Genomic DNA, 26191 nt, shown 5'->3' on the forward strand with positions numbered 1-26191 from the left:
AGAGTCAACAGAATAAAGAAATAATATACATAACTGAGAATTGGGTTTGAATCCATCATCTGAAGATTCCTTGACTTCTGAAACAAAATTTAAATCAAAATAACAGAATATTATTGAGTTCTCAATATCATCCAAATAATAAATGAGTTGTATAGTTTCTGCGATTTATATACTTCATGTTTAAACATAGTAAAATATTTGCTTCGTTGCATGAACTACTTTAAGTATTTTACATACTTTAAAACTACATCATTATATTGTCAAAAAATAAATCAAAAGATTCACTAGACTTTTAAAAATCTCACTTAATGCTTTCCATGGCAGTTCCTAAGTAGCTACATCAGGGTGGAGCTTGCTTCACCTTCTATACAAATTACAAAAATGTGGTTTGAAAAGTTTATGTTTTCCCAAGGACTTTCAGATGCTAAATGCTGGAGTTCGGTCTATTAGATATTGCTAGGACATGCTATAAAATAAACAACCTAAAATTCTTGGTGACTTAAAACAGCAAAAAGCTATTTTTCTCTGTCAGTTGCGTTTGTTATAGCTTTGCTTTGGGATGCAGTCCAGGTCGGGGTCTGCACGATATGCCTTCACATTTTGCTATCCCAGTGGACAGAGCATCTGGGACATGTTTTTCCCGTAGTAAAGGGCACAGGACCAAAAGAGCAGGTGGGAATTTGCAATGCCCCTTAAATGTCAGCTTGGATGTGCCATACGTTCCATTCCATTAGTTAACACAAGATAATTGTGTGAAAGTAAGGAATTCATGATTGAAGTCAATGGGAGCAGGATTGTATAATCTGCCTATAGAGAAGGAAGACAGAATACTTGAGAACAATAATGGAATTTACTGTTCAAAGTTTCATGAGCATATTTTCATAAACCTAGTCTCCTCTTTTTTATATATTCATCACTGCTGTCTTATCCTATGTGTAGTGTGTAAAAGAAAAAGATTTGGAAATTGTAGGGGATGCGAATTAGTTTTGCAAGTAAGTATAAGGAAATTATCTAAGAAAAATTAAAATGTGGGACCAAGCAATTTAGAAGCATGGCAAAGTGTAAATTCCCTAGGAATTCAGAGAAAGAAAAATTAGTTTGTCTGTAGATGGAAGAAGATGATACATTGAAACTGGGGAAAAATCTTTAAGAAATTATATATATATGTACATATATGTGTGTATATATATATACGTATATATATATATATATGTATATATATATGTATATATATAAAGTTTATTTTGTGTGTGAGAGAGAGAGAGAGTGAGTGCCAGTAGGGGAGGGTAATAGAGAAAGGGAGACAGAGAATTCCAAGCAGGTTCCATGCTGACAGCGCAGAGCCTGATGTGGAGCTGGACCAAACCATGAGATCATGACCTGAGCCTAAATCAAGAGGAGGAAGCATAACCAACTAAGTCACCCAGATGCCTCAAGAAATGACATATTTTTATTGGCAGAGAAGAAATATGAGGACATTTCGTTGTAAAAAGAACATGGACATAGGTCATGTGACCTTGATAGATATTGATAGTATTTTGGAGTTTTACCTCACTCATAGGGAAGGTTTCTGTTGTATAATTAGGAGATGTGATTGGATAGGTAAGGTAAAATCAGTTACTGCAGAATATTGAAATACAGATGGAAATGATATGACTTAATTCACAGATAATAATAGCCTTCCTCTCCAAAAGTATAACCAATGTTATGACATAATTTTAGAGAACATACATGCCCTGATATGTGTGTGTGCGCACACACACATATACATATACGTATACATACATACATATATATATATATATATATATATATATATATATTTAAGTTTTAACTTAAATTCCAGTTAGTTAACATACAGTATAATATTAGTCTCAGGTATACAATATAGTGATTCAACACTTCCATATGGCACCCAGTGCTCCTCACAGGTGCACTCGTTAATCCTCCACCTATTTAGCCCATCCCCCCTCCCCCCGAAACATCAGTTTGTTCTCTATAGTTAAGAGTCTATTTCTTGGTTTGCCTCTCTCTCTCTTTTCCCTTTTGCTCATTTGTTTTGTTTCTTAAATTCCACATATGAGTGAAAACACATGGCATTTGTATTTTCCAGACTGATTTATTTTGCTTAGCATAATACTCCCTAGCTATATTCATGTCATTGTAAGTGGCAAGATTTCATTCTTTTTTATGGCTGAGTAATATTGCACTGTGTGTGTGTGTGTGTGTGTGTGTGTGTGTGTGTGCAGTATATATACCAAATGTCACCTGACATTATGAAAGATTTCCATCTCTGAAGATAGTAACAACAAAATATGTAACCTGTAGATAATTTTAAATCCTTATGAGGAATAACAGAAAAATGGAAATAATTCTCTAAGTGTGCTATATCCATGGAGGGCACAACATGAATTAGTGTGATTTTAATGATGTTAAAATTGGTGTGATGAGGGGCGCCTGGGTGGCGCAGTCGGTTAAGCGTCCGACTTCAGCCAGGTCACGATCTCGCGGTCCGTGAGTTCGAGCCCCGCGTCAGGCTCTGGGCTGATGGCTCGGAGCCTGGAGCCTGTTTCCGATTCTGTGTCTCCCTCGCTCTCTGCCCCTCCCCCGTTCATGCTCTGTCTCTCTCTGTCCCAAAAATAAAAATAAACGCTGAAAAAAAAAAAAATTGGTGTGATGTTCTATGTGGCTACTCATTTCATAAAAGAACTTTCTACAGAGAATCATAGTCAAATTAACTGTTGGAGTATCAATCCTTCAAAATAGAACCAAGAGAAAAGATAATTTTATTTTAACAACTGGATGCTTATGTCTGCCCTCATCTGTATTTTGCATCTGCAAACAATCCTAATAGAAATATAATTTACGACATCACTTAAGCTCCTTGAGCTGTAGAATAAATGATCCTTATATCTTCATTTCATCTGGAATGATATATCAAAATACATAATTGACATATCTAAGTGATAACAGATTACACTTGGAGATATCAGCATGGACTTATGTTGGACTTAAATTTAAATATATATGTTACACACACAGAAATACTGTATGTATGTAACCATACGTATTTAAATTTAAGTCCAACATGAGCCCATATATGTATATATATGTATAATAAGTTAATATACCCACATATGTTTCCTTGTTCTGTCAGCTGACAGACCTAGAAACAATGACAGCCCACTAGCACACTTAACACACATGTATTAGTTTCTAAAACCATTTTCCAATAAAATATACTGAGAATCCTTATGAAAAGGACTAGGGCAAGGAATGTACAAGATGAGCTTGGAGTATCTTGTAGTGTCAGAAAATAAGGAAGAATGAATGAATGAACAAAAGAAAGAAGGAAAGAAAGAAAGAAAGAAAGAAAGAAAGAAAGAACGAAAGAAAGAAAAAAGGAAGAAAGAACAAGAAAGCAAGAAAGCAAGAAAAAGAAAGGAAGAAAGAAAGAAAGAAAGAAAGAAAGAAAGAAAGAAAGAAAAAGAAAGAAAGAAAGAAAGAAAGAAAGAAAGAAAGAAAGAAAGAAAGAAAAGAACGACACACACAACTTATAATGGGAATATGTCAACAGGAAAAAGAAACCTATTGAAAAAGGTATCAAAGGGCAAAGCTGGAACAGTTTGAGAAACAAAAACAACATAGTATTGGATTGTAACCCAAAGTACAAAATAAATAGGGTCCACACTGGTGTACATAAATTATTGAATATGTGTAGGAAAAGAGACAAATTTCCCATGCAGAAGAAAATACATACAACTTATATATCTACATAGATAAATCTTCATACAGTTCTGCCCTCAAAGGGATGAAGCATAACTTACCACTCCTTGAAAATGGGTTAAGCATGGTGACTTCTTGCCAAGTAGTCTAGTATAGAAAGGAGGAAAAAAGTAGCTTTATAGCGGAGACATCTGACAAACAGCCTCACTCAGCCAGGTGATCGATTTATATCAATAGTGTTAAGTCATGTTGATAATCTTTGATATGATCTAATAAAAATGGCACTTTTCCTCTGTGATCATCTTTCTAAAAACATATAAGCTTGTTTAATCATTACAAAAACCTCAGATAAATCCCACTCAGGGACATTGCAAAATATACCCTTTGGTTTCAGTCTACTATTTTCATTACTGGGACCCTCTTGATGTGGTGTTAAAATGAGAGAGGGGAAATGTTCTACATAATTATGATTATATTATCTCAGACTTTTGCAATCCCTGTGCTTCTTGGCTATTGCCTTCGCTGTGGTTGGTAGAACATTTTTTTTTTTTTTTTTTTGCTCTTCTCCTTTAGGTGAGACGATAAGCTTAAAGAGGATAGGGTGTATGGAATTCTCTTCTCTCTATGTGGATAAGGTTCTGTTAAAATCTCTTTGAAGTATAGGACTTTTAAGGGAGAGTGCTCTTGGAGATTTTCTTTAATTTTTAAATTTTGCAATGATTAGCATTTACTTCTTCCTTCCACAGCCAGGAAGAGTTCATTCTCAGGTCTTTACTGTGATAGCTTGGTGGAGAATTTGGAAGTAAAACCCATGGAAGTTGAAGGACTCCCTATTCTGCAGTCCCGGGTTTTTCTCACTCTCATGGTACTCCACACTCAGCTTCTGGTAAGTCATCAAAATTACCATTTAACTGTTTCTCTTCATTTATTTCCCAAGAGGATCCAGTTTCAGATAAATTGATCTCAGTTGTGATTGTCTATATTGCCTTTCTTTTCAGATTTCAGATTTGCTTTTGCAAGCTCAGTTCTTTGATAAATCCAAATAATGTTGATTTTCAGTTTGTTCATCTTTTTCTTCTTGTAAGGATGGGCATGACCACTTCAAGTTACTTACCTGTCAGCGGTTCTATTATTTTCTTATAATCTGAAAAACTTTAAGTTCTTGCAGTTAAAATTTACCTTCGATGACTTTTCTAAGCATTCATTTTTCTGAAACCATCTGTATTTCACTTTCAATTTTGAAAAGTGTTTTTGCTAGATATAGCATTTTAGTTGCATTTTAATACTTTTCCTTCACTATGTACTTTACTGATGTTCCATTTTCATGTGTCTAATTTCTGATAAAGATTTTTCTAATTTTTTTTGTTCTTTGTATATAATACATCTCTTTACTCTGTATTCTGGCTGCTATTTATTTATTTATTTATTTATTTATTTAAATGGTGCTCAGCAAATGGATTTTGATGTACTCTAGTGCAGTTTTTTGTTTGTCCTGCTTGGGTTTTGTTGACATTCTTGGATGTGTAGGTCTAAAATTTGCCTTGACATGGAAAATTTGTGAGAAATTTTCAAAGAAATGTTTTCTATCCACATTTATCTCCTTTTACTACTCCAAATATGTATATGTTAGGTGACTTAATACTGTTCTGCGGGCCACTGAGACTGCTATGTCTTCAAGGTTACTGATCTTTTATTCTGTAATATGTAGCTGTTACTGGTGGGAGAGTCTATGTTGTGTGAACGGAGGTCTGGCCCTTGGATTCCTTCCCAAGAGAAGATTTATGTGGGGATCTGCACTCAGAATAAAGATAGCCAGAGGAAAAGTAGCAAGCACAAAGCAGTTTATTAAAGAGAAAGTACATTCTGAAGATGGAATAGAAGGTAGGTTCCCTGGGGTGAAACTGACTCCTAGGTTGTTTGGGGATTGGATATTATGGGATCTCTCTGGGCTGGGAAGAGCTGTTACATACAGCAAGGTGGTCTCTAATGGAGGCTGCCTCCAATCATTTTGGGGACTCTTCCCACAGCATGGGTGGGGGAGTTTTTCATCCTACAATGTTTGTACCAGAACCATCATGGCAGCCTTTCTCTGTGGTAGGCTGCAATGCAAATAACTGCAATACAAATGCATTTTAATGAGTCTAAAGGTTACCCAGGGACAGAGGAGGAAGAGAAGAGTGCTTTCTCTGCACCTGTGGCTCTTGATCTGTCACTCTCAGGGTCTTGAAAGGCACAAGGTCAGGATGCTGTACTCCTGGTCTTTTAATGTGTAGCTTATTTATCACCATCCTTCCCTCCAGCTCATGTGTCTATCATTTCCCTTCAAGGATTTGGGACTCTGCCTCAGGGCATTCCTTCCACTGTTCATGTCTAGCTTCTACCTAACATAACCTGTTTTTAAGTCAACCAGTAACTTTTTTTTAATGTTATATTTTTTTAGGTATAAAATCTACATGGTTCCTTTTATATCTTTTATTTCTTTCCACATTAAGTTCTGTTTTCCTTAAGAATTTTGAGGTTTTAACCTGCTTTAAAGTCTTTTTCTACTAATTAATTCTATCATCTCTTCCATTATTGAATTCGTTTCAATGGTTGATTTTCTCTTGGTTATGGGCCATCTTTTTTAATTTCTTTACACATCTAGTAATTTTTTTATTTCATCCTGGCGTTGTAAATATTAGGCATTTTGGTTTCTGGATTCTTTATTTATTTATTTTTTTAAAATCCCATTTTAATGAGTGTTGAAGTTTGTTTTGGGAGGCATGCAGGTTACTTGCATATCTGCTTGATACATTTGGGACTTGTAGATTTTGTAGAGAAGATTCATTTGGGACCTGTAGGTTTTGTAGAGAAGGGTTATTTCAGGGTCTCTATTATGTTTAACCCTTTAGGTATCTCTAGTGAATGTTTTGAGTTGTCCATGGAGTTTCTTTAGTGGCAACACAAACATTTTATAAATATGAGCTCTAAAATAATTCAGTTTAGGGGTACCTGGGTGGCTCAGTCGGTTAAACATCTGACTTCGGCTCAGGTCATGATCTTGTGGTTCATGAGTTCAAGCCCCACGTCAGGCTCTGTGCTAACAGCTCGGAGCCTGGAGTCTGCTTTGTATTCTGTGTCTCCCTCTCTGCCCCTCCCATGCTCATGTTATGTCTCTCTCCGTCTCTCAATAATAAATAAATAAATGTTAAAAAATAATTTAAAAAATAAAATAAAATAATTCAGTTTGCAGATCTGGTTAGTTCTTTGACTGATCTTGTGAACTTTTACGCTATGAATTTGCACTGTAGATTCAACCGTGAAATCAAGGGGACCCTAAGCAATTTTCTGACACTCTTTTCCTGCATTATTCCCTACTCTATGTTATTCTCTCCCACCAATTCCAGCTGCTTAGTTATTCCAAACTGGGTTTCCATCTCTTCAAATCAGAGGGTTCACTGCATACTGCTTAGTATTGCCCTCCCTGGTCTTCATTCTAGAAAATGACTCCAGCCAGAAAACATGGACAGATGTATGTTTCTGTCATTTATTTCCCTGTTCTCCTGGATCACAGCTCTCTGTCATCCATTCTTGGAAAAATTCTGTTTCATATATTTTGCTGTTTTCCAGTTGTTACAGTAAGAGAGAAAGTCTGGTAACACTTATTCCAACATGGCTGGCAAAAAAGATCCTGAGAAGTATTTTCTTAACAATTTATTACTAAAATTTTCAGACATATAGAAAATTTAGAATTTTATAGTTAACATTTACATACTCATCATCTAGATTCTATCATTCATATTTTTTTCGCACATCTATTCATATATTCATCCTGGTATTCATCCATTGATATATTTTATTTTGATGTACTTTAAAAGAAATTGCAGACATTTATACACTTCCTGCTACATACTTCAACAATGTATACCATTAATTAAGATTCTCTATTGGTTTACAGATTTATTATATGCAGGTTTGTATATACAATGAAATGGGCAAATCTTAAGTATATATTAATTGAGCTTTGATAAATACATACATGTGTGTATTTAATCCCCATGTTGATATAGAATATTACCATCAACTTAGGGAACTTATTTACACTCTTTCCCAGTTAATTCCCAGCCCTATCCTCCCAGAGGTCATCACTGTTTTTATTTTTTTCATCATAGAATAGTTTAGCATGTTCTGGAATTCAAGTAAATAGAATTGTATTTCATGAATTATTGTGAGAATTTTTCACTCAGCATAGTGATTTTTTTTGAGATTTATCTATGCTATTGCATATATTTTTAGTTTATTCCTTTTATTATATAGTATTATTCCATTGTGTTAATACACAATAGTTGTTTATGCATTCTATTACTGATAGACATTTGGTTTGTTTCCAGTCCTTGGCTATTGTAAGTAAAGCTGATATGAAAAATTTTGTGCAGTTAATCTTAAGGACATATATTTGTATTCCTCCTTCATAAACCTAGAATTCAAATTGCTAGGTAATGGGTGTGTGTTCAGTGTATGTTAGTTTTATAAGAAACTGCCTGAACTTTATTCAAGTATTTCCATCATTTTACATTATCACCAAAAATGGATGATATTTTCTATTACTCCACTTCTTGCCTGTGTTTGGTAAAATCATACTTCAAATTGTATTTTGTGTTGAAGAGATGCAAATCCATTTTGTAATAACTGAGGCCTCTGAAATTTGTGGGAAAGAATAACAGAGAGAAGAAATAATGTAGAAAAAGAGTTTCAGAAAATTGCTTAGGGAACCTTTGATTTAGCATTGAATCTAAAGTGCAAATTCATATGGGGAAAAGTCACAAGCTATTTATGAAAAGGTAAATTTTGTAGTGATATTATGGTTCTAATTTGCATTTCCATGATGACTTAATCATATTAAGCATTTTTCAACCCGTTTTTGAAAATTTTTGTATTTTTTGTGAATTCAAAATTCATAAAATTTTCAAAATTTTGCCCTTTTTATTACTGAGTTTCAAGACGATAAGCAGATGTTTTTAAGTTTGACGATATCCAATTTATCAACTTTTCTTTTATAGTTCTTGCTTTCTATGATCTAATATTTGTTTCATTTTCTTAAGTCAAAAGATAATTTTGTTTTCTTTTATAAGCTCATGGTTTTAGCTTTTTGCATAGATATAGATCATCTTAAATTGAATTTGATATAAGATGTGAGGAATATGTCAAAGTTAATTTTTTTCAAATGAACATTCAGCTATTCTGGCATCTTTTTAAGAAAACTTCCCTTGGTAGGGAGCTAAGATGTTGGCATAGTAGGAAGACCCTAGGCTCATCTTATCCCTGGAAAATGACTAAATAACTATCAAATCATTGTGAATACCCAAGAAATCGACCTGAGGACTGACCGAACAAACTGCACAACTACAGGGAGAGAAGAGGCCACATCTAGGAGGTAGGAACTTTGGAGATGTGGTTTGGGAGAGAAATGGATCATGGGTACTGCAGAGGGTAGGAATCCCTGGTGACAGAGAAAGGTGAGAGAGTAGCACATAGAGTTATCACACAGGGATAGCACTTCCCCAAAGCCATTGGCAGGGAAAATAAGAATGTCTTATTTTCATGAGTTTTTGCAACCAATGGGGCTTGGAGACTGATGTTTTAAATGTCAGTGGGCTTGGCTGGGATAGAGCTCTGAGGCACTGCCTTATTTCTGGATAGAAGACAGGGAAGCAACCTGGGGGCAGATGGTGCAATCTGAAGAATGCCTAAGGCTTACAGGGGAGAGATTGTTCACCCTTTTCAGAGAACATCTGTGTGAGGTAGTATTCCCCCAGATGCCTTTCTGGGGATAAGAGAGCCAGTGGGCACCGTTTCCTTCCCCTGCTCCTTAACCTTGACACAGAGATACCTGTTGAGGATGGCTAACCTGAACACTGGCCATTTAGCCTGCTTCCTCCTAGTCCCTTGTCCCTGCTTTCTGATGGGACTGCCCTTCCTTGTCAAACCTGCATCCATCCCAGTGCTGCAAGACCCTCCCCCAGAACACCAGCACAAGTCTTTACCACATCACATCTCTAAAGTTTAGAGTTTTAAAAATCAGTAGTCTTGGCTGGGATACAGCTGAAAGTGCACAGTGCTGCTTCTGGCAGGCAAGCAACCTGGAAATAGACAGCATGAAAACAGCAATCTGAAAAACACCTGGGATGAATTGGGGGGGGGAGATTGTTTGCTCTTCTGGGAGTTCTTCCCTGAGAGCTGCAAGCATGGAGAGCCCTCTCTGGGGATAAAGGAACTGGCTGGTGTCATTTCCCTCCCCTGCCCCTCAGCATAAACCAGCTTCAGTAAACAGCACAGTGCCAACACTGGCTACCCACTTTGCTTACACCAAGTCATGCTCTGCTGGTACTGCTTATCTCAGGCAAGTATTCCTGAGACTCAGCACTGTGCGCCCCTTCCCCAAAACGCCAGAACCCGCCCCCCCCACACCACATGTCCTAACAAGAGAGTTCTTCAATGCTTCAGTTCTAGTGGAAGTAGCATCATTTCTCATTTAACAATAACAGGCTTTTCTAACAGAGAAAAAGACAGAGACTTAGACAAAATGCCAAGACAGAGGAATTCATCCCAAGTAAAAGAACAAGAAAAGTTCATGGCCAAGGATGTAATTGAAACAGATATAAGTAATATTCTTGATGGAGAATTTAAAGCAGCAATCATAAAGATACTCACTGGGCTTGAGAAAAGAATGGAAGACTTCAGGGAGATTCTTATCACTGTGGTAAAAGAGTTAAAAATTAGAAATGAAAAATGCAATAATTGAGATTCAAAACAGCTGGATGTAATGAACACAAGGATGGAAGAAGCAGAGGAATGAATAAGTGATATAGAGGTTAAAATAATGGAAATAATGAATCTGAACAAAAGAGAGAGAAAAATTATGGATCATGAAAATAGATTTAGAGAGCTCAGTGACTCCATCAGATGTAATAACATTCCTATCATAAGATTCCCAGAAGAAGAAGAAGGAGAGAAAAGAGGGAAGAATATTTATTTGAAGAAATAATAGCTGGAAACTTCCCTAATCTGGAGAAGGAAACAGACATCCAAATCCAGGAAGCATAGAGAACTCCCATCAAAATCAACAAAAGTAGGCAAAACCAAGACATCCTGTAACTGAATTTGGAAAATATAGCAATAAAGAAAAAATCTTAAAAGGAGCAAGACAAAAAAGTCCCTAACTTACAAGGGAAACCAACAAGGTTAGCACAGATCTCTCCACAGAAACTTGGCAAACCACAGGGAGTGGCATGATATAATCAATGCACTGAATGGGAAAAATCTGCAGCCAAGAATACTCTATCCAGCAAGGCTATAATTCAGATTAAAAGGAGAGATAAAAAGTTTCCCAGACAAACAAAAACTAAAGGAGTTTGTGACCGCGAAACCAGCCCTGCAAGAAATATTAAAGGGGACTCTTTGAGTGGAAAGTAAAGACCAAAAGTGACAAAGGCTAGAAAATCTCCAGAAACAATGACAAAACAAGGAATAAAATGGCACTGAATACATATCTATCAATAATTACTCTGAATGTACATGGAATAAATGCTCCAATCAAAAGATACTGGGTGTCAGAATGGATAAAAAAAAAAAAAGACTCATCTATATGTTGCATACAAGGGACTCATTGTAGACCTAAAGATACCTGCAGATTGAAAGTGAGGAGATGGAGAAACTTTTATCATGAAAATAGATGTGAAAAGAAAGCCAGAGTAGTCATACTTATATCAGACAAACTAGATTTTAAACCAAAAACTATAACAAGAGATGAAGAAGGGTACTATATCATGATAAAGGGGACTATCCAACAAGATAATTTAGCAATTGTACATATTTATGTCCCCAACATGGAACCCCAAAATAAGGAAAACAGTAACAAATCTAAAGGAACTCACTGATAATAATACAACAAAGGTAGGGAACTTTAATACCCCACTTATAACAATGGATAGATCATCTAAGCAGAAAACTGACAAGGAGACAATGGCTTTGAATGATACACTGGACCAGATGGAGTTAATAAATATATTTAGAACATTTCATCCTAAAGCAGCAGAATACACATGATTTTCAAGTGCACATGGGACATTCTCCAGAATGGAGGTCATAAATCAGGCCTCAACAAGTACAAAAAGACTGAGATCATACCATGCATATTTTCTAACACAGTGCCATGAAACTGGCAACCACAAGGAAAAATCCGGAAAAACCACAAATATATGGAGGGTAATCAACATGCTACTAAAGAATGAATGGGTCAACCAGGAAATCAAAGAAAAAAATAAAAAACACATAGAAACAAATGAAAATGAAAACACAATGTCCCAAAACCTTTGGGATGCAGAAAAACAGCAGTCATAAGACAGAATTATATGGCAATATAGGCCTACCTCAAAAGCAAGAAAAATCTCAAATAAACAAGCAAACCTTACACCTAAAGGAATTAGAAAAAGAACAACAAAAGAAGCCTAAAGTCAGGAGAAGAAGGGAAATAATAAATATTAGAGCACAAATAAATGATACAGAAACTAAAAAATAGTAGAACAGATCAATGGAACTAGGAGCTGTTTCTTTGAAAAAAAAATTAAAATTGACAACCCCCTAGTCAGACTTACAAAAAGAAAGTAAAAAGGACCCAAATAAATAAAATCACAAGTTAGAGAAGAGAAATAACAACAAACACCATAGAAATGAAATATTATGAAAAACTGTATGCCAACAAATTGGACAACCTAGAAGAAATGGATAAATTCCTAGAAACATATAAGCTACTAAAACTGAAACAGGAAGAAATTGAAAGGTTGAACAGACCAATAGCTAGCAAAGAAATTGAATCAGTAATCAAAAACCTTCCGGTAAACAAAAGTCCAGGACGAGATGGCTTCACAGGAGAATTCTACCATTGAAAGAAGAGTTAATACCTATTCTTCTCAAGCTGTTCCAAAAAATAGAAATGGAAGGAAAACATCCACATTTAGTCTCTGAAGCCAGCATTACCCTGATACCAAAACCAACGACTCCAGTAAAAAAGAGAACTACAGGCCAATATCCCTAATGAATATGGATGCAAAAATTCTCAATAAAATACTAGCAAACTGAATCCAATAGTACATTAAGAGAATCATTCAGCATGATCAAATGAGATTTATTGTTGGGTTGCAGGGGTGGTTCAATATTCATAAATCCATCAACATGATATACCACATTAATAAAAGAGTGATAAGAACCATCTGATCCTCTCAATACATGCAGAAAGAACATTTGACAAAGTACAACATCCATTCATGATAAAAACCCTCAACAAGTAGTGTTAGAGGGAACATACCTCAATATAGTAAAGTCCCTATATAAAAAACCCACAGCTAATATTATGCTCAATTGGGAGAAAGGAATAAGAGAGGGATGTCCACTCTCATCACTGTTATTTAACATAGTACTGGAAGTCTTAGTATCAACTATCAGACAACAAAAAGAAATAAAGGGCATCCAAACTGGCAAGGGAGAAGTCAACCTTTCACTATTTGTAGACCTCATGATACTCTGTATACAAAATCAAAAGAACTCCAAAAACTGCTAGAACTAATACACTAACCCAGTAAAATCACAGGATATAAAATCAATGTACAGAAATCTGTTGTGTTTCTATACACCAATAATGAAGCAGCAGAAAGAGAAATCAAGGAATTTATTCCATTTGCAATTGTAAAAACTGGAAGATATCTAGGAATAAACCTAACCAAAGAGATAAAAGTTCTGTGTTCAGAAAACACAGAAGACTTATGAAAGAAATTGAAGAGGACACAAAGAAATGGAAAAACATTCTATGCTCATGGTTTGGAAAGACAAGTATTATTAAAATGTCTATATTATCCAAAGCAATTTACACATTTAATGAAATGCTTATCAAAATACCAACAGCATTTTTCACAGATCTAGAACAATCCATCATAAAATTTGTATGGAACCATAAAAAAAACAACAACAAAAAAACTCTGAATAGCCAAAGCAATCTTAAAAAAGAAAAGCAAAGCTGGAGGCATCACAATTCTGGATTTCAAGTTATATTACAAAGCTGTAGTGATGGAGACAGTATGGTACTGGCACAAAAACAGCCACACAGATCAATGGAGCAGAATAGAAAACCAATAAATGAATGCATACCTACATGGTCAATCTCCGACAAAGCAGAAATGAATACCCAATGGTAAAAAGATGGTCTTTTCAACAAATGGTGTTGGGAAAACTGGACAGCAACATGCATAATAATGAAACTGGACCACTTTCTGACACCAGCCACAAAAATAAATTCAAAATGGATGGAATTCCTAAATGTGGGTCAGGAAACCATCAAAATACCAGAGAAGATCATACGGAGTAACCTCTTTGACATTGGCTGTAGCAACTTCTTACTAGACCACGTCTTCAGAGGCAAGGAAACAAAAGCAAACATGAAGTATTAGGACTTCATCAAGATAAAAAAATTTTGCACAGTTAAAGGAAACAATCAACAAAACTAAAAGGCAAACTGTGGAATGGGAGAAGATATTTGCACATGATATATCCGATAAAGGGTTATTACCCAAAATGTATAAAGAACTTATAAAACTCAACACCCAGAAAATGAATAATGCAGTTAGAAAATGGGCAGAAGACATGAATAGACACTTTTCCAAAGAAGATATCTAGATGACCAACAGACACATGAAAAGATGCTCAACCTCACTGATCATCAGGGAAATACAAATCAAAACTATAATGAGATATTATACCTGTCAGAAAAGCTAAAATTAACAACACAGGAAACAAGCATTGAGTAGGATACAGTGTTGGTAGAAATGAAAAGTGGTATAGCCACTCTGGAAAACAGTATGGAGATTTCTCAAAAATTTAGAGACTATAGACAATAGACAATAGAACTACCCTGTGACCCAGCAATTGTACTAGTAGTTATTTAACCAAAGGATACAGAAGTACTGATTTGAAGGGATTCATGTACTCTGATGTTTATAGCATCATTATCTACAATAGCCAAATTATTGAAATATCCCAAATGTCCATCAACTTATGAATGGATGAAAAATATGTGATGATATATATACTCAGCCATAAAAAATAATGAAATCTTGGTATTTGCAACAATGTGGACAGATCTAGAGAGTATTATGCTAAGCAAAATCAAAGAAAGACAAATATGATATTCCACATATCGTATGTGAAATTTAAGAAACAAAACAAATGAACATAGGAGAAAAAAAGACAGGCAAACCAAGAAATAGACTTTTAAGAATGGAGGGCAAACTGATTGTTACTAGAGTGTAGGTGGCTGGGGGCATGGATTAAATAGGTGTTGGGGATTAAAGAGGGCACTTATTGTGATCAACACTGGGTGTTGTATTTAAGTGATGACTCTCTAAATTCTATACTTGAAAGTAATATTGCATTGTCTGTCAACTAGTTGGAATTTAAATACAAACTTGGAATAAAAAACAGAAGCAGCAAAGAAAAAAGAAAGAAAGAAAATGAACAAATACCTTATCGTTTCCCGTTGGATAATATTAAAACTTTGTTTCAAATAAAATAATTGTATAAGTCTTGATCTAGTTCTGGATTCTTTATGTATTGATCCTTCATTCAGTAGCACACTGTCTTCATTACAGTAGCTTTGTATTATGTCTTTAAGACAGGTAATGTAAGACTTCCAAATTTGTTCTTTTTCAAGAATGCTATTTATATTGTATGTTTTTTGCATTCCATTTACATTTTAGATTAAAATTTGAAATTTAAAAAATAAATACTGATGACATGATTTTGGGAATTGCTTTTAATGTATAGAGAAATTTGCAGAGAATTGACAGCTTAAAAATATTGAAATTTCCAATGTATAAACATGTATATCCTTGCTTTTTTTAGATCTTTAATTTCTGTTAGTGATATTTTGTAGTTCAGTGTGGATCTTGCTCATATTTAAAAACTTGAATTCTGAATTACTTTGGTTTTGATGCTATTGTATATGAGTTCTAAAAAATATTCATCCTGGGGCGCCTGGGTGGCTCAGTCGGTTAAGTGCCTGACTTCAGTTCAGGTCATGATCTCATGATTTGTGAGTTTGAGCACCGCGTTAGCATAGAGCCTGGAGCCTGCTTTAGATTCTGTGTCTCCCTGTCTCTCTGCCCTTCCCCTGCTAGTGCTTTGTCTCTCTATCTCTCTCAAAAATAAATAAACGTTAAAAAAACTTTTTTAAAAAAAATTTCATCATACAGTTTTTGTTGCTAGTACAGAGAAATGCAATAGATTTATGTATTTTTACTTTGTATACTGCATTTTTTCTAAATTCACTTAGTACTTCTATGTATATGCATGAGATTAATGCATACAAATGGCCACTAAAATCATGTACAAGAATGTTCATAGCAGCATACTTTTGTAATAGCCAAAGATGAAACCATCCAAATGTTCATCTACAGAAGAATAATTATATAGTCAATGAGATATGCTATAACAATAAACAAAAATGAACTACTACATACAAAATTATATTGGGATAAGCCTCCCAAATAAATTGTTGAGTGAAAGTACCTAGACACAAATTTTATTTATATAAAATTCAAAAGCAGATAAAACAAATCTATCTGATTTTAGAAGCCAGAATATGACTAAGCTTTGAACAGGAAGGAGGGAGGTAATTGGAAGGTTTATGTGAGAAACTTCTGAAATATAGGTAATGGTCTATTTTCTATCATGTTTGGAGGTTAACTGGGTATATGAATATTGTCATAATTCATGTATGTGTACACTTGCTATTTGTGTATTTTTATGTGATATATTTTAATACAAAAGTTTATTTAAAATTTTTTCCTACTTATTCATGTATAGATTTTATAAACCAAAGTATTAGAATTCAGTATTGTTTTGGGGAAACTTATTGATGGAGAGTAAAACCATAGTGAGGAAAAGATGAATGACTGTAATAACAACCATTGAACCAAAAGGTTTAACAATACTCTAAAAATGGGGAAGGTGGATTCACCTTGCAATTATTCAAACCAGTTCTTATTTAATATAGTTTTTGCATATGGAAATAAAATTCATTGTTTATTGGATCACTAATAAACTTCCGGGTAATTTGTATTCTTTAAATAATTCACACTTGTCTAATAAAAAAAATTCACCAATGGGGAACATTTATAAAAAATAATTGGGCTGGATACATGAACAACTGTGGAGAAAAGAAATGTAGCCTCTTTGATTTTCTACTTTCTTTTACATCTTTTGTAAAGCCATTTAATCCTGAGCCTGATGATTGGGTAGAATAGACAGGTAACTGCCTTAGGTGACTATATATAAAGGTTTCTAAAACATCAAGGGAATGGATTACAATCCAGTGCCATTTAACTGTAGGTTTTAAAAGCAATTCCTTATATAAGGAGCAAAAAGAAAATTGAAAATGCTTAAGCTGCAATAAATACATACACATCTATACACATACACACACAAATGGGAATAATCAGGTATTACAGAAAAGTGTGAAATGTTTTACTAATATTTTCTCATGACATTGTCTATGAATCAATTAGGAGTTAACTGTTAAATTTATTTATGAATATAGTTTTTATTTATACATGTTGAGTTCTTTTCATTCTTACAGTATTGAATACATTCAGTATAATATTAAAAAATAATTAAAGAATATCTGTTTCAAAATAAACCTAATTATTAGCCTGCCCATGGCACCTACCTACAGACTTCCATATCATACTTTTTAGACTGTTTGATGTATATTCTCCCCAGGTACTTGGCTCTGGGCATAGCATGCAGAAGAATGAAACGGGGTACTTACTAGCCTCAAAACCATAAATAACTTTTCAAGCTTGTGATATTAGCTGCACCTTTGCTTAGAGAGTTATTGTTATTGCCTGAACAAGAAAGAAACTTCTCTTAACAGTATTGTTTATAATTAAGATCCAGAGACATCAGAGAGTTTGGTGAAGGTGTCATCTTAGAAGAACATAAGGGGATTATCATTCTTCAGCAGAGGATAACAGACCACATGGAAGTGATAATGCTAGCAACAGCCCCTGATCCTATAGGATCTGTCAAGCAGATTCTAAGGCAAACTTGGGAACCATATAAGAACTGTGGATATTGGACCATTAGCAGCCATTTTGGGGCAATATTACAAAGCCTGGCTCATAAGTATAAACAATGCATTCATTTTTACCACATTAAAGCCAACATCCTTGCTAATAGGAGAGAACTGTACAGATCTGAAAACTGCTGATACAGGTGTGCATAAGGTGACACAGGTCACAGAGATGACATACTAAATTTGAAGAGAATCAAAGCAGAGACCGAGCTCTGAAGTGTTACCAGGGTTTTATGGATTCAAATTGTAGGTAATGAAGGGAGGGTGACATCCTCAAAAGTACAAACGTGAGGATTCCAGGAATTTGAATTTGGGGGTTCTTTCCAGAGTGCTAAATCAAGGTGCGTCATGAAGAAAGTCCCCTTATTGGTAACTCACATACTCAATTAAAATTTTTTTATGTCTTTATTTATTTTTGAGACAGAGAGAGACAGAGCATGAGCAGGGGAGGGGCAGAGAGAGAGGGAGACACAAAATCTGAAGCAGGCTCCAGGCTCTGAGCTGTCAGCACAGAGCCTGACACGGGGCTCAGAATCACAGACTGTGAGATCATGACCTGAGCTGAAGATGGACGCTTAACCAACTGAGCCGCCCAGGCACCCCCCACATACTCAATCTTATATGATGCCACCCTTATTCCAGAAGCCTCATGATTCACTCCTAGGCATATGCTCTTGGTTCCTGTTGGTACCTAAAAGCCAGAACCTATGGCTTGCAGTGTTTATAATACCCCTCCTTCCATACTAGTCTCAGTTCTTCCCCAGTGAGTCCATGCTAGTGGGCAGGAGGACAGGTAGGAGAAGATCCTCCTACCTCTCTCATTTGAAGTTTTACAGTCATCTTCAACAGGGGAGAGAGCTTTTTCCTAATGAGAAGGGTTTGGCCATTTCTCTATTCTAGAAGACTCATGAAAATCTCAAGAACATCTACCCAGATATTCCAATCCCAAGGTTCCTACTTTCTTATCAGGGTCCTGCTATTGGACACTTGCCAAAACTGTGATTTCAAAATTTTCTATATTTCTGCTACTTTCAGGATTGGGTCCTGATCCTGGTCCACACGTTAGCTGCCTCCAGGCTATATTATATGAAGTTTACTTTAAATTCTTCCACAGCAGCCCACACTTTCATTTAGTTGTTTAAACTGATAACTTTCTCTTTTCAAAGCATTGGTAGTACTCCATAATAAGCACCACTTTAGCAATCATTGACTATCATTTGCCCTATACTTCTGAAATGACAGAGATAAGCCAGTTCATCTTCTCCCACTCACCCAGTTCATCACAGATAAAAATCTTAGCAATTGCCTGCTAGGGGATGTTAAGAAACATCAATATCTAACTATGCAGTGAGGGGATTCTCGTTGTTCACTAGCTGGCGAGAGAACAAACTCCAGAATCCCTAGAGTCTTCTTATAGCCATTCCTGGTACCTAAAACTGTCTTAGAATGGGTTCCCTAGAAGCAGAGGCTGAGACAAAGATTGGGAACATATGATTTAGCAAGGATTTACTCTTAGGAGAAAAGGTTTACTCTTAGGAGAAAGCAGGATGACGCAGTGAAGATGTATGCAAGGATGTGGTCTCAGCTGAAGTCTAAATTGCATGAATTGGAAGACAAAGTTGATCCCATTTTCGGGCAAGTGGACTGGGATTTTGTGTCCGCCTTTAGTCAGTCCTTGGCTGTAGGCTACCCCTGGGTGGGCAAAACCAATCAGATGATGCAGGTTCTATTTTACCCAAGACAACTTTCCAAAGAGGGGGGAATCTATGAGGCATTAGCCATCAACACTCACAACAGCTGGGGAATGGGTGTATTGGCTCAGAAAATGTGACTGGTAACTTTGCTACAAGTGAGTTATGGCAAGAGTGAAGAGCTGAATTTTGAAATTGATATACAGTTTCAAATTTGCAATCTACCTAGTAATTGATATTTTATTTTATCAGAAAGGGATAGAGGGGCGCCTGGGTGGCTCAGTCGTTGAGCGTCCGACTTCAGCTCAGGTCATGATCTTATGGTCTGTGAGTTTGAGCCCTGCCTTGGGCTCTGTTCTAACAGTTCAGAGCCTGCAACCTGCTTCAGATTCTGTGTCTCCCTCTCTCTCTGCCCTTCCCTTGCTCATGCTCTGTCTCTCTCTCTCTCTCTGTCAAAAATAAACAAACATTAAAAAAAAAAGGGATAGAAATATTTATACTGGATATGTTTTATTGCCTGTCAACTCAGAATTGACCAGTGAAACATATTTTAAAATGATATTATATAGTAATTTTTCCTTCTTTTTAAAAAATGTTTATTTGCTTTTGAGAGAGAGAGAGAGAGAGTGAGCAGGAGAGGGGCAGAGAGAGAGGGAGACACAGAATCTGAAGCAGACTCCAGGCTCTGAGCTGTCAGCACAGAGCCAGGCTCCGAGCTTGAACTCACAAACCAGAAGATCATGATGTAGGCCGAAGTTAGACATTTAACAACTGAGTCACCCAGGCACCCCACCCTTCTTTGCATAATCCAAGGTTTTTATTATCTATATTATAATTAGCAAAGAGAATATTTAATTCCAGTAAGTGCATAAAACATTGGTAATATTGAAATCATCTTGAAATTGTCTACTTTGGGTACAAAACTAAATAGTCTACATAATGAAAAAAATTTGCATGGATGCTAAGAAATACTCTTTTAAAAATTTTTTTAAATGTTTATTTTTTGAGAGAGAGAGAGAGAGAGAGAGAGAAAACAAACCAGGGGGGGAGGTTCAGAGAGGGAAGGAGACACAGAATCTGAAGCAGGCTCCAGGCTTCAAGCTGTCAACACGGAGCCCAATGCGGGGCTTGAACTCACGAACCACAAGATCATGACCTAAACCGAAGTCAGGTGCTTAACCAACTGAACCACCCAGGTACCCCAGAAATATTCTTGATTATAATTTCATATTTGTATAATTATTGTTAATGATCTTATTTGAAAATAATATTACCTTATTTCTAAGGTTTATGTTAAGATAAACTACCTATAAAAATAACATAAATGAAGTTAAATATAAATTCTTTGGAAAATCTTCTGGAATAACTAATAAAGAAGCAGTGTAGAGGCTGGACTTCTATAAACTCTTCAACCGGACTCAGCTGTCTATAAGCAGGAGTCCCTACTAACAGCTTCTGTCAGTATCCTGATGGATTTCCCTTGGTTTTATTTGTAATGAGAGACTGACAAGATACTCGATTGTGAATGAAGGTCCTTCTCCGCTGGATTTATCAAGTAGGCACTCGTTACCAAAATCACACCACTCATTATTTCATCCATACAGTGTTTGCTGATTTGTGTTCCCAGAGCAATTTCTAACAATGAAAGAAAGCCCATGAAATGCTGATAAAAATGTACAATCTTTCAACCACTGTCACATTTTTCCTCTCATTTGATTTTTGCAACTGCAGGATGAAGTTGGCAGGGCATACCATATCTGGATTTTTGGTTTGTTTTATGTTTTTTGTGTGTCTTACTGTTTTTCCTGAAAAAAAAAATAGACATTAAAACATATCCAAGGCAATATAGAAAGGAAGTGTTAGATCCAAAACCAAGCTCTAGCCCATTTCCTGCGATCTCCAAAGTCTTTTAGCATTTCTAGTGGTACATTGTTTTCTCTCTGTAGATAACAAAGCATTTTACAAATATATTTGTAAAAAAATACATAGCGGTATTTTCATTTTATTAATGAAATATATCAGCCACATAATCCTAGAAACTTAAGAACACTTACAAAGTTAATCAGGCCCCATGTGATACTTCTCTGTATGTGGAGAATGACAATTTTGTTAATTGTTGCCTTTTCAATTGTTAGCAGCAGGACTTAGGTTTGGCTGAGGATTTTAGCAATGGGATAATAGTAACGTGGCCCAAATTCAAGAAGCAAGCTAAAGAGTATGGCAGTACAGCTCAAAATACCTTCCCGACAGGAAACAGTTAAACATGTTTGCTGTGTTCAGTTTACTGTGCAGCGCTGTTTTGTCAGCTGCTTAACTTAAAGATGGCCCATGTGCTTCTCTCCTCCCCTCTAATGAGGAGGCAGCAGGGGCAAAGATCAAGTTCCTTTCCTGATGTGGAAACGTGGCATTCCGCAGAGTGGACAGGGACTCCAATCAAAAATAGATGTCAAGAGCATCAGCCCTACAGAAGAACTGCCTACCTCCTGCCCTCCTCAGATCCCAACCTCTTCACCTCCAGTTTACTCCACCTTCCTGTTCAATTTGATCCTCAGGAATGATTCCAACAGTGGGACGGACAATAAACACCAAGCGTTCAAGAAAAAAGGGAAAATGAGACAATGAAATATTTTTCCTGCCCTTTGAGAAATCTGTATGCTCGTGGAGGTGTTATATTTATTTGGCTAGTGTACCACAAGGCAGAAAAGGGAAATCTGAAGGGGTTAACACCAGCTTCATTATATGGCAGCTGGTTTGTATCTGAGGCTTTGTGCTCATGCCAGTCTCTGGCCTAGGTAATTTATAATAGCCTCAAGTTCCAATATAAAAAGCACATAGCTGCGGGGAGACATGTCAGCTTCCCTTACATAGTCTGTCATTTCCTTGGAAACATAATAATTAAGATGTCTGGTATAACTGCTTCTGCCAGGAATATTTTTAGATTTCAGCCCATTTCAAGAAATTCTGAATTCAAGGAGGGAATTATTAAATACTGCATGACAAACTAAGGCAAGGACTCTTACAGGTTTGTTCTGTCAAAAGGAACAGATACTTCATCTAAATCTCTTGACAGTAAGTAGAGGAATACCTAGACTTGAATTAAAAATAAAAGAATTGGCATCAGTTTGATTAGAGCGAAAATCACTTCAGAGATGGGAGAGAAATATTCACTCTTAATCAAAAGCAGTTGTTCAGTCTAAAAGACTGATACAGTTTTAAAGGTAGAATGGCACCATCCCCCATCCTTAAATTAATGCAGCTGCTTCTTCTGATTACTCACATTATTCATAAACAAGCTACTTATCATAGTATGGGGGCACTACTGAGGATGTTACTCAGGATCCATTTGCTTGCAACTATCAGAAGAGGCAGTGCATGGCATTTGTATGGTGAATTAACTTCCTGGAGATAGGGTAAAACTGTCTACTGCATTAAAACAATTTAGCTTGCAGTATGTTTAACTCATAGATGAATACCATTAGTTAAAAGGAAGATTTGAATTCAATAGGTTAAAATAATTTAAAAGAGGGTCTGGAAAGTACTCTTTAACAGAGAATGCAATTTTTCTGAACTCTTTTAGGTTTTCTTAATAATAGCTCTTATTATAGATGAGGCAAAGATATACATTCAGTTCAATTACAAGAAACATCCAATAGCTATATGATAACAAAGGTTGTATTACATTTTTATGATGAATATTAAGAGAAAGAGTGAAGAGGTATTTATGTTCCACTAATGTTTGTTTAGAACCCAGTATGTTCCAGATAATGTGCTAGGTGGCTACCCCCACATACACTATCTGGTTGAATCCTCTCAACCATCTACTGAAGGGTCCATTCTGTCCCCATTTTCAAGTAAGGAAGCTGAATCTCATCATAGTTATTAAAATGCAAATCTGTAACTTTTCTCTACCACTGTTAGTCAATGACTCTGTTTTTAAACTACATTTCTTTAAAAACCTGAGGTCTAGGTGCGCCTGAGTGGTTCAGTTGGTTAAGTCTCCATCTCTTGATTTCAGCTCAAGTCATGATCTCACAGTGATGAGATCAAGCCCCAAGTAGGGCTTCATGCTGGGCGTGGAGCCTGCTTAATGTTCTCTCTCTCTTCATCAAAACAAATAAGCTAAAACCCTTATATCTATTAGTTTTCATAGACCACCATTAAAAATAGCATGTGAAATCTTTCTTTCCTCAAAAATAAATATTAAAAATTATAACTCTATAAGATATCTACCATAAGTCATTGCACAGAAGGGTCCTCTGAGAATGATATAATTCATTTTGAGGAGCCATTTAAGTTACAGTAATACTAGGTTAAATTGACTCCACTTCAAAATATTACTTAAAGGCTTATGTAGATTTTGCCAACACAAATCAAGGAAGTAGAACCTTAATGATGCAACATTTATTTTCCTTATCTTACTGTCTTTCTTCACTGTACTCATCACCTCTCTATCTCTAGCTCTACTTCTATTGCTCTGTTTCTATCTGTATACCTCCCCCTATATGTATCCACCCTTCTGTCTGCCTATCTATATTTGCTATTCCTCCCTCCACTTTACTAAAATGTGAGTAGCAGCTTGAGAGCGGAGAATTATCTGTTTGGTTCACTGGTAAACCAGTAACTCAATAAATAGTAAGCTCAATAAATATTTGTTGGATGAAGAAATGGTGAATTTATTGACATTAAAATAGAAATGTCTGATTTACAGGTGTAGTGGGTTGAATAGTGTCCTCCTAAAATTCATGCTTACCTAGAACCTTAGAATGTGACCTCATCTTGACATTAAATCATCCTGGATTTAGGGTGACTTTATTTTTTTAACATTTATTATTTTTAAGAGAGAAAACATGAGTGGGAGAGGGGCAGAGAAAGAGGGAGACACAGATTTGGAAGCAGATTCCAGGCTCTGAGCTGTCAGCACTGAACCCAATGTGGGGCTCAAAACCACGAACCGTGAGATCATGACCTGAAGTCGGACACTTAACTGGTTGGGCCACCCACGTGCCCCTAGAGTCACATTAAATGCAATGACCTGTGTCCTTATAAGAAAGGAAAAGACATGGATACACGAGGAAGAAGGCTGTGTGAGGACAGAAGCAGAGATTGGAGTGGTGCTGCCACAGACTAAGGAATTCCCCGGGGCTCCTACAAGCTCAAGCGGCAAGGAATGTTCTTCCTTGGAAGCTTCAGAGGGAGCATGGCCCCCCTGCTGACACCTGATTTCAGACTTCTAGGACCCAGAGAAAATAAAATTCTGAGTTTTAAGCCAACCAGTTTGTGATACTATGCTATGGGAAGCCCTAGGAAACTAATACAGCAGGAAAGTTTTTTTTGTGTTTCAGCATGTGACCAACTTGGAGTATGAGAAGAATTTACCAGAACCCACTCTTCCCAAAGAATTAAGCAAGACATGTGAGATGCAGAGGTGAATAAAATTAAGTGGTATCTGAGGAATTTACAGTTCCTATCTCCATGGGAGATCGGAAAAGCACATAGACAATTGCAAATCACACAAAATAAGCAAGTTTGCTAAATGATATTGAAGCAATAAAGTCAGGAGATGTGAAAAAATCAATATTTTATTGCTTGTGAGAATCTGAAATAAAAATTGATTCCTCTTTAATATATATTATATATTCTGGTTGTTCTTATCTTAAAATAAGACAGTATGGCTACTATGAGTACAGACACACTTGTTTTGTATGTGAGTGTGTGTGTGTGTGTGTGTGTGTAAACATACATATGCCATATATATGCATACATGTATATGCATATATATGCTACGCATATATTGTACTTGTCATTTGCCTGTTACATTTGCATTTATGTGTATGTATATGCACATACACATAGCCATACATGTGTAATAAATATATGTATATATAGACAGAGACAGATTACTGGAATGCCTGACCTAAACTAGAGTTTTAAAGTGGACAGTTGTTTCTTTGTTCTGACTCACTTTTTAATTTTCCTAATTTTTAATTATTCTGTTTTGGTATGAATGATTTACTTCCACATACCCAACTAGATTAATCACTTGCTGATATGTGAACCGAAGAGTGTTCAGTGCCTCTTTCTCTAACTTGTAACAATCAGTCCTAAAATAGTGGCATACACACACACACAACCATTCTTTTCTATTCACCGTTTTGAATTTCTTTCTTTTTTTAAATTTTCTTTTAACATTTACTTATTATTGAGAGACAGAGAGAGACAGAGCATGAGCATAGGAGGGGAAGAGAGAGGGGGAGACACAGAATCTGAAGCAGGCTCCAGGCTCTGAGCTGTCAGCACAGAGCCCAACGCAGGGCTCAAACTCACTGACCGCGAGATCATGACCTGAGCCGAGGTCAGATGCTTAACCAGCTGAGCCACCCAGGTGCCCCACTATTTTGAATTTCTAAGTTCTACTGAGCAAACCTGCACAGAGCACCGAGCACACTTGTCAGCTGCACCTTTTTGCAGTTTTTGGCAGGTCCCTGTGCCGAGGTTGTGTCTAGAGGGTGCTTGCTTGACTTTTATGGCCTTCAGCAGGGAGGTTATCATATTCTGGCTTGACTGCTGCCTTGGAGATTATTTTCTAAAACACCTGTCTTTTCTGGTGTTTTAC

General features: G+C 36.1%; 1 long non-coding RNA gene across 1 annotated transcript in view; it reads left to right on the plus strand.

Moving 5' to 3' along the window:
- The first annotated feature begins 4476 nt into the window (after nucleotides 1-4476).
- The window catches only part of LOC147577500 (uncharacterized), a 34683-nt gene continuing 12968 nt past the window's right edge, over nucleotides 4477-26191 (plus strand). The window contains exon 1 of the long non-coding RNA XR_015255835.1: nucleotides 4477-4612. This is a non-coding gene — a long non-coding RNA (uncharacterized LOC147577500). The remainder of the gene's footprint in view (nucleotides 4613-26191) is intronic.

This window comes from Puma concolor, chromosome C2 (genome assembly GCF_028749965.1).
Source record: "Puma concolor isolate L17-30 chromosome C2, mPumCon1.1.hap2, whole genome shotgun sequence".
Lineage (NCBI taxonomy): Eukaryota > Metazoa > Chordata > Mammalia > Carnivora > Felidae > Puma > Puma concolor.